General features: G+C 42.3%; 1 long non-coding RNA gene across 2 annotated transcripts in view; it reads right to left on the bottom strand.

Annotated features, from left to right (window-relative positions):
• Positions 1-8020, bottom strand: part of LOC143474523 (uncharacterized) — a 33984-nt gene extending 25964 nt beyond the window's left edge. For both annotated transcript variants that reach the window (XR_013120804.1, XR_013120803.1), the window contains exon 1: positions 7880-8020. This is a non-coding gene — a long non-coding RNA (uncharacterized LOC143474523). The remainder of the gene's footprint in view (positions 1-7879) is intronic.
• Positions 8021-10485: the final 2465 nt, after the last annotated feature.

The raw sequence follows: 10485 nt of genomic DNA, 5'->3' as shown, positions 1-10485 counted from the left end.
GACTCTGATGTTCGGACACACAAGGGAAGTTCATTCCAACAACTTGAAGCCAGGACAGAGAAAAGTCTGGATGCTTGTCTCCCATGTGTCCTGGATGATGGAGGGTCAAGACGAGACATACTTGAGGCGCGGAGGGCTCTAGGTATGCATCTGGGTTTTACCATGGCCATCAAGTAAGGAGGAGCTGGACCATTCTTTGCTTTGTAGGCCAGCACCAGGGTTTTATATTTGATGCGGGCAGCTACCGGAAGCCAGTGGAGGGAGCACAGCAAGGGAGTGACATGGCTGAACTTGGGAAGGTTGAAGACCAGCCGAGCTGCAGCGTTGTGGATCAGTTGCAGGGGTTTGATGGCATGCATAGGAAGACCAGCCAGCAGGGAGTTGCAGTAGTCCAGTCTTGAGATGACAAGGGACTGGACAAGGACCTGAGTGGCCTCCCTAGAGAGAAATGGCCGAATCCTCCGAATGTTGTGAAGGAGAGAATCTGCATGATCGTGCATTTTAGTGTCATCTGATTAGCAGAGCAAAGGGCGTTAGAACCAAACTCCGTTCTCATAACATAAGAGCATCCTCTGTAGCTGCATCACTGTCTGGTAACGTCAGTATCACAGACACGAGACCTTGAAGTGGTCAATGAACACAGTGAAAATCACAACACACAAAGAAATTGTTAGTAGACCCTGCCTAGGGTGACCAGATTTGTCCGGGAAAAAGAGGACATCTGGTCACCCTAACCCTGCCTCTCTTTCATTTGCATGAAAAGGCACAAACTCCTGCAGCAAAGCCTCTTTGGACACAAGAACCAAGTCCAGAAAACATCATGTCCAGCCTGCATTTGAAAACTCTACAACATAAACTGATGAAAGCTGCTCACACAGTAGAGCAATACTCCAGTGTGGTTTTGACTTTCCCTCAATGTCCTGCAGTGTCCTGCAGTCTGATGGCTTGGTGGTAGTAGCTGTGTCTGTGTGCATGTGAGTGCTTCAGTAATGTTTCATGAATGCCAGCAGCTGAAACCAGGGTCCTGTCCTGCTGGTGTTGTATTTAATGCCCTTTTTTCAGATAAAAGGACAGCCAGGGTCTGTGGAAAGTACGTCCTGCTAAACTGAGTGAGGTGGAGGTTCACATGCTGTAGTGCTGGTGGTTGGTGGTAGCTGTAGATGCCGTGTAGATATGGTGCAACAGGTGGTTCTGGTAGACTTGCGTGTGCTGAGCATGATGAGTGAGTAACATTAGGACGTCTTTCCATTTGGTAGTTGAATTACAGACTCTGGTGTATTTGCTAAACTTTATATTTGCTTTTGCTTATTTGGTTTTCTGTCAGTCCTTTTTGAGTAGTTTGCTACACTTGCCTATGAAGAGATCACCTGACCTTACCACTCTGTGTAAGTTCCTATGGTGATGACAGTGATGGCCACTCTAGCAGGAAGTGATGCGGCTGTACAGGATTATTGGTAAGTCAATGAAACCACACACACACGCGCAAAAATGCTGTTGCTTAATGATACCATAACAGTTCTCATGCATGTTGCTGACATTTGTCTTTGCATCCACCAGCTGCAAATATGTATGATTTGCACACAAGACCCACAGCGTTTCTCTCATTCTTTAATCCCACACAAGTGATAAAGGACAGCGAATCACTTTGAGCAAATGGTGCTTAATCACATGGAGGGCTGCCTCTTCTGTTTTGTACATATATATATATATATATATATATATATATATATATATATATATATATATATATATATATATATATATATATATATATATATACACACAATAGTTACATACTGATACTCTGTTTTAATAAGTACATGGAAGCAAGTTCTTAGCTTACATAAATCATTAAATATATTAATCACTGCCAAAATAGGCAGCTTTCCTTGCCACTGTCACCCCTGGCTTCCTCATTAGGGATCTGGACCCATGAGATTGTAAAGCTGCTTTGTGCTATAGAAATAAATATATAAGTAAATATGTATGTGCTATATAAATAAATTTAACTTTGACAAAAAACAGTATCTTTAAAAATGTTTAGAATGAATCTTTTCTACAGGATGCAATCATCATGGTGGCACTAGGAGACTAATGTATTTGTGCCTTTTCAAAAATGTACAGGAAATATGTGCATAATATACAACAGATCCACAGGAAGTGAGAAAGTGAGTTTTCCTTTACCACTATTGAGTCAGTCATCTCAGACAAGTCCTCTATAGCAACAATGAGAGTCTGTCGTGGATATTGTGTTTCATTCTGGGGTTCACTGCTTCTTGGGTTTCTTCATGGTATTTATCTTTGTGTGTGTACCTATATGTGTACTGTATCTCAGATAATGCACATAATGAGTTCTTATTTTAATGATTTGTGTAACAAGTGGACTTCCTTCATTTCTAAGCCAAAAACAGTCATACGAAGTGATTCCTAAACTGAAGTCTAAACCTAACCTGAATCTAATTATAAGCCTGCTTGTTTTTCAAATGAAATTATAGTTTTCAGTATACTGGCCTTATAAGCAGGTTCATGAATCAGCTTTTGTCATTATCCATGTATGTATAGTCTGATAAATGTGTCTCTTGTAGGTGTGTGTGCTGTGGCTGATGTGAACACAGTGACAGAACACAGAACTACTGGAGGTTCCCTCCTTCTACCACTTGGATGGCCAAAAGAACATGTATCATCTGCAGAGTGGAGATTTAATGGAGATGTATTTGCTATGTATGTAGACAAGCAAATTCATAAAACTAATAATCTCCAGTTCGAGGGAAGATTAAAGGTGGACAATATTACTGTTAGTGTACAAGTGGAACATCTTCAAGTTCAAGACTCTGGAACCTTCTCTATTATTACAGATGGGACTATAAATCAGTTTCTAACAAAGACGATCAATTTGAGAGTCTCTGATCAGTACACCCGAGTACTGATTTACCCATCATCAAGACCTTCAGGCTGCTTTATAGCTACAGTTTGTAAAGTCATTTTGGTTTATAGTGTACAGATTAATCCCAGTTTTCTGGACACCGTCTTTATGTATATGACACTGTTATGTACAAACTAATGCAACATAACTAAACAGTCTTGCGCCCTCAACCCTCATGTCCATCCTTTGTATTTTAGAAATTGTGTCTTCATTTATGAATGTAGATCATAATTGTATATCATCATCTAATATCTCTTACAACACAAGAAAATGCTCTTATTATATAATCTCTTCATATGCAGCCTGAATTGAAACAGTCACTATTCAGAGCAACCAGACCTGGCTGGATCATATAAAGGCCTGTGATTTTCATGTTTGGTGCCAAGCATCTGAAGACCAAAGTGCATCTTACACATGGAGCGGGTATCAGAATGGGAGTGGAGCTTTGCTGTACTTCACTCTTCCACCTGCAGAGGGAGACATTACCTTAATCTGCACTGCAGTCAACAGTGTCAGCAACCAGACTGCTACAAAACCACTGGCATGTAGACCAGAGCAGCCAGAGACAGGTAAGCTGTGCATGTTTTGCTTACTCAAATAACATCTGAGCATCAGTTGAGTGTTGGACTTGAGGTTGATGGACTATGTGGGGTTGATGACATCAGACCAGATCAGTTCAGTAGAGACCTTCTGTTAAACTAGTGTTAAACTATGTGGCGAGGCAGGTGGAAAAGAGAAAGTAAATTGCATGACTACGCCACCTAGGGGAACTGCACCCCAGGAAACTGAACTGTCCAATGAGGCCCCAAAGCAGAAAACAAACAAGAAAACTAAAGGATTTTCAAATTTTCTAATAATTGTCTCATGTCATCCATAATTTATTTTTGTGTAAAATGTTATATAATTTGTAACATTCATCTAGAAGAAGAGGGCAACCCGTGCATCTACAGAGCAGTGGGCACTGCGGTGGAACTGCCCCTGAGATTTGGTGGTTTAGACCGCAGCAGTCATCTGTCCTGGATCCATAACCAGACAAAAGTCTTCTATCGGAGGGGCAGCAGCGTCAGGATAGCCATGCTGAAAGCAAAGCCTAACGGAGCGCTCGTTCTGGAGAATGTCCAGTTAAGCAGTGCTGGGGATTATCACGCCACAGTCTTCAGCAAGGACTGAGTTCAGCTACACTCCTCCACAGTGAGGTTGTGTGTTCTTGGTGAGTACAAGCTTTGTGGACACAGCTATGACTCCAGAGTCGGGGAAAAAATCACCAGTTCACTTCTGAGTTTGATGTATTTCAGAGCCCTTGTCCGAACCTTGGCTGACAGCCACGTGTGGGAAGGCAGTGGTAACACTCACGTGTGGTGCTGAACACTACCCTGACACGTCTGTGTCCTGGAGCAAACACGGAATCCCATGGATAAACACGACGAAACAAACACTGACTTTAGACTTCTCTCTGATTGGTGTAGGAGAAAATGTATCTTGCACATTAAGTAACAAAGTCAGTAAGAAAACAAGCAAAGATGTCCAACTGCTCTGTCCAGACACAGGTGTGTACTGTAGCACTGTTGGGTACAGTTGAACATTCTGCATCACATCCTCCAACCCTTGGAAATTCAGGAATTAAGCAAAGTGATCAGAGCAGAAATGATAGTGGGGAAAAAGGTCAGTTGTCCCTGACAGCTATAAGTCAGAGAGAGTATTTGAATGATTGGTATGTAATATGGCAGAGGATTTATTTACTGTGCACACAATTACTTTAGGTGCAAAAAAATTAGATTTTAAATTATGTTTTGAAAATTCATGTTTACAAAATAGACAAGGACAAAGAGCAAAAATGGCCATGTTCTTAGGAGAAAGGAAAATAGCTGAAATGCACAAGCCACCAAACATCCACCACCAACCCTTCTTTTACCCAACAAACACCACCAATCCTGCTTTTAACCACAAAACCCTCATGACTTCAGCAGGCTTTAACACCAATAGGCACTCTGTCAACATTACACATGCTTATACAATTGAGATGAATTACATTCAAAGTAAATAAATTAATTCAACTAAAAAAATATGACTACTATTACATCTTAATTCATATATATTTGTTAATTAAATATGCATTTTCTTATGTTGTAAAGAATAAGCCCTTGAAAAGTTGTCACAAAAGTGAAGTGCTGGTGAGTACTGCTACTACTCACTATAAACTCACTATAATTCACCCTGGACTGATGTGGTAGACGGAGAGCAGCAGAAGTATCTGGCTGCAACTGGGCCTTTTAATTTAGGTGTTAATAATATCCACCATTATAAATAATGACAGACCACTGGAATCCTGCAAAGAATGTTTGAAAATCTAAATGGAGAATTTGCAACATTTGACACTTTCTAATGTGCAGAATTATGCCACCTAATGTTCTTTTAACAACATAATACACACCACACTGCTTAAATCTCATTCTAACTTGATATTGTGCTTCTCCCAAAGAATTTAATTTTAACCCAGAAAATATTCTGCAGTCTGTTGTTGATCTTACAGTGTAAAAACAGAACCAACTGACCCATTCTAAACCTGAGGTGGCGTGTAGACTGTATGAGTCAGTCAAAGGATTATTCTCTTATTTTTGAGATATGACTGCTTTAGTTTATCATTCAACCTTGTTCAAAGCACTGCTGAGAGGCAAACATGCTGTCCACCAATCCACAGTGTTGCCCTCATGACATGTCCAACCATGGTACCTCCTTAAAACCATTTTCAGTTGAATGGCATTGGGGAAAAACACCTGTGCCTAAACGCCATTGGCTTTTAAGAATGCTTCAGACTCAACTTACATAAACTTGCACTTACCAACATTTCATGAATCCTATAGCAACTGAAGACCCTTTCATAGTTATATGTTCTACAGATGTAATGGAGTCTGTGAGAATGAGGGTGGAGTCTGAATGTAGGCTGTGTGGGTTCTGTGGGTTGTGCACCATGATGTCTGATGTCTGGTGTCTGGTGGAAAGAGACAGCAAGGTCCATAACCGAGCTGGTTAAGCACTGTAGTGCAGACAGCAAAGTAGAGTCTGAGTGTGTCTGTGTTTGCTTGTATGCCCAGTGGTGGATGGTGCTCTGCCACTAGAGTCTGTCTCTCTCCCCTTCCTGCACCCCATTCAGTCCCCCAGGGGGCTGTGGCTTCCGGTAGAGAGTACGCTGTGCGCAATTGGCTGCCGCTTCTCGCCGGTGTGTGTGTGATTGGTTGTTTGTGACTTGTACCTGTGTTAAATTGTAAAGCGCCTTGGGAGTTTGGAAAGGCGCTATATAAATCAAGCATTCATTCATTCATTCATTCATTCATTCATTCACTGTGACTCTCCAGGCATCTAACACTGGTGTTTTCAATCTGTTAAAGATAATGATATTAATAGATGCAATAAAACAGCTCTCAAATCGAAACATTTAAACAGCTGAAACTGGTATGCTTTTCCTTCTAGTACAACACTTTGACTAACAGTTTCCTGCCTACACCCTGTCTTTCTCCTTAACGTAAATAAGTTATTTGGTGCTGTTCAGAGAATACTCAAAAATCTGGATCTAAACCAGAAGGACCAAAATCTCTCTAGATATTGAGCTATTCTGGAAGAGATAATTAGTGGCACACATCTATGCAGGTTCGTGATGGGGTTGTAGCAGTTCACCTGTCCGTTCCCTTGTCCAATAAGAAAGGAATAAGACACACACGTCATAGCTCAGATAGTCACGCACTCCAGTCTAGGTAGCCAGCTCCTCATCATGAAACATGCGCACCATCTCACACAGACTTTTGGATTGCTGTTTCTGTAAAAACATTTTCAGCTCAAAACGCTACGGTAGTGACACAACTTGAGAGAAGTTTGCTACACAGAGGAGGTCTGGCATTCACTAGCAGCCATTCTTTGGTCGATTTGGTTTGACAAAGGCGTTCCCGTGGGAAAATCTTTGCTTTCTCAAGATGCGAAAAGAAAAAGAAACATTATTTATTTTTGTTTTAGTGTTGGAACTTGTTGAGTTGCATCTTTTATTAACTTTAAACTCACAAGTCCTAAATGTAATCATAGCGTTTCTTGGCCTCATCGCAGAGTGTTTGATGTGGCATTTTAACGTGACTACTGGGCTCTGCTGGGTTCTTTATGCCGATGTGTGTGTGTCTGTGTGTGTGTGTGTGTGTGTGTGTGTGTGTGTGTGTGTGTGTGTGTGTGTGTGTGTGTGTGTGTGTGTGTAGTGGGTATGAGAGAGATACAGTATATGTATGTGTGTGTGTGTGGTGTATATGTGCGTGACTGTGTGGAGTGGGTATGGTGTGTGTGTGTGTGTGTGTGTGTGTGTGTGTGGTGTCGGTATTAGAGATGTATCTATGTATGTGTGTATCTCTGTAGTGTATATATGCATGACTGTGTGGAGTGGGTATGAGAGAGTGTGTGATTGTGGTGTGGTGTGGTTATGAGAGGTGTGTGTGTGTGAATGTGTGTGTGTGGTGTCGGTATGAGAGATGTATCTATATATGTATGTGTGTGTGGGGGGAGGGGAGACATTCAAAAATAACTTTCACTCCATCACTGCTTCTGCGAAGCAGAATCTCTAATCTCCATCTTCTCTGAGTGCTTAGGGCCAAACAAATGCTCATAACTCTAGAGCTAACTGATCAAATGACATTTAGGACTACCAGAAAGGACAGGTTTCTCTACCATGTACAATTTAAGTGTAGCTTCTCTGTGAAGGTTTAAAGATTTTACTGCAGTTTATACAAGAGATAATGACTTTCTCAGAGAGGAACTCTCTCTCTATAGGGTCATTCCATGTCAAATCAACCAAAATTTAGATTGACCTTCTCAGAATCTCTTCAAACCTTCCCCATTTGTAGGCAGATATGTTTCATGGAAAAATCCAAAGTATTTCAGTTCCATGTTCAATATTTCAAGAGTTACAGCCGTTTTTGTCTTTACCCAGCGTTATGAGGACGGCGGCCTCCTCTTGGACCTGCGTGGTGATGGCCATTACGGGGTGCAGCTGAAGGGGGTCAAGGCGCAGGATCAGGGAGCATATGTGTGCACAGCCAGGGAGTGGACCAGACAGCCTGGAGGAGGGAAAGGTAACTGCTTGGCTGTTTTTCTACCAGCAGTTGGTATCCAGGCTGAGTTCACAGTCAAGGAAAGTTGTGCTGGTGTCAATACTTTGGTGTCCTTAACAGAACCTCTCATGATGAAAGCAGGGTTAACTGAGAAGAGAAGGTTACTTGAGTAGAACAGAAGATCAGTTCTCTTAAACCCTATCTATAATAATGAAGCTCCAAGAACAATGAGAGTTAGGTGCTGGAGTGTTCAGTTTGCGCTGTGGTCTCTTTATGATACAGTAGAACCCCGGAACTCGACGCCAATTCATTCCGGAAGGAGCATCGAGAAGCGATTCAGTCGAGTTCCAAATCAATTGTCCCCCATAAGAAATAACTGAAAACGGATTAATCCCTTCACCAGGGTTGCCAACTTTTCAAGATCACTTGGAGTGAGATTTGAACCTGGAGGAGGTGACGAGTGTCAATTGTTGACTGGGGAGGTGGCCAACGTAAGTTGTTACCGGGCGGGCTGTAAAATGGACACAAATTAAGTATTATATTGCAATCTATCGATCGCCAGTGGTTGGCGCCGGAGCAAAGTAGTAACTCATTGAATCATAGATATGGATCAGAGATAAATTAACTAGATTTTTTTTTCTGCGTGAGAAATCGGAAGTGTGGCGTGAGAGCATGTGAAGACGGTCAAATGCGTGTGTCTCGCGCTCAATGTGTGAGAGTTGGCAACCTTGCTTCTCAACAAGTTGAGTTCCAATGCTAAGTCCGTCACACGATCGCCTTTTTCAACTCTATTTTTGTTATTACCGTTTTCCTCTTCTGCTTTCTGCTGTCTTTCTTGGGACTCATGTTTTCTGTCTAAAACAGTACAAAACTCACAAAAAACAACAAAAATACAGCAGAAGCTTGGGGCACAACCTCAAAATGGTTTAAAACCCATTGAACAACAAAGGCAACTAAAGGCTCAGTTATACTTTCGCGAGTGACCGTAGTGCTAATAATGTGATAAAAAAGTGAATTATTGCAAATAATTTTGAATATATAACTTAATTAAGCTTAAGTTGCTGGAAAATATTGAAAATGGACCTTAATGACATACAAGTGTTTGAATTCCATCTTGTAAAGGTGTATGAACCCTGCAAACATGACTTTATTCATTGCACTGAAGTGTGGCACGCGCGAAGTTACAAAATTTGAGAGGTGCACGACCCTCACGCCGGTCACAAAGCGTCAAGTATAAGCCTAGCTTAAACGCCAACTAGCAGCATGTGACCGAAGCACGAACTGTATTTTGTTTACAAAAGTCAAATGAGTCGGTCGGATTCTGAAGTTTTGTTCGAGCTCAAAGACAAAATTCTCAAAACTTGAGGCGGTCAAGTTCCAGGGTTCTACTGTATTTTATTCAGCGCACCACTGCATGTACGTTTTCCTTCCAGGGCCCTCTCAACGTGGTTCTGCTGAGCTTAGGTGGACATTCAGGCCATAACCAGGACTTTACTGGGAATCCATCCTGCAGGTCCTGTTCAGTTTCGTTGTTTTCATCTGTAACTTGGCTGCTTTTAACGTCCTTCCTCCTCACCACCAGCCCAGTCTCTGACGGTTACTGCACACAAGAACGTGACCCTCAGCGTGGAGGACACTCTCAACCTGACCTGCTTAGTTACTGCTGAAGGCCTGGACTCTCTGAGTCTGGAGGTTACGTGGCTGTTCAGGCCGGCTGGTGCCCTGGACTGCTCCGTGTGGCCCGTGACGGGCAGATACTGACAGGATCGGAGGTGTTGGTCACAAGCAGGACTGGGCCAGGCACGTTCAGGCTCTTCCTTCCCAAGGCACAACGCTCGGACTCCGGCCTGTACTCCTGCCAGGTCAAGGTGTGGCTACCACAGGGCAGCGGGGAGAAAACATCTGACCCCGTGCACGTCCTGGTCACAAGACTAGGTACAGCAGAATGTTCCTTGATTCCCTCACTCTGTTCTGCTCCATTTTCATCTTTCTGTTCTGTTGTCCTCCTTCCCTTCATGAGGGCTGTAAACAGGAGAAGTGTCGTGGCAAGTATGACACACACAGTGGCGCCGTGTGGGTTTTTTGTTTTTGTTTTGAACATCCTTCCAACCTTCACCACCACCCTTCACTCACACTCCTACAAATACCTTATTTTGTAGTCCTTCCTCATAGATCTTATTTAATAGATCTAAGTGAACATCTAAAAAATGCAGAATGGAACATATTTAGACCTGCACACTTAGACATATGGGCTCTGTGCACAGGTTGTTAGACCTGCCCCTAGCTACCCAGATCATTATATGTAGTGTTTCTGTAACATTTCTTGCAGACTCTACAGATGCGTGTATACATTATGTCCTCTTACACAGCATCAAAACCTACAATGTATTCAAGAAATTCTCAATGATGCAGGAGTCAATGGTACAGTGTAACTGTCATAAGTTCAAATGAAGTTCAGGTTGTCACTATGCCATACATCTC

Source organism: Brachyhypopomus gauderio, chromosome 14 (assembly GCF_052324685.1).
Source record: "Brachyhypopomus gauderio isolate BG-103 chromosome 14, BGAUD_0.2, whole genome shotgun sequence".
NCBI lineage: Eukaryota > Metazoa > Chordata > Actinopteri > Gymnotiformes > Hypopomidae > Brachyhypopomus > Brachyhypopomus gauderio.
This window is presented reverse-complemented; position numbering and strand designations above follow the sequence as displayed.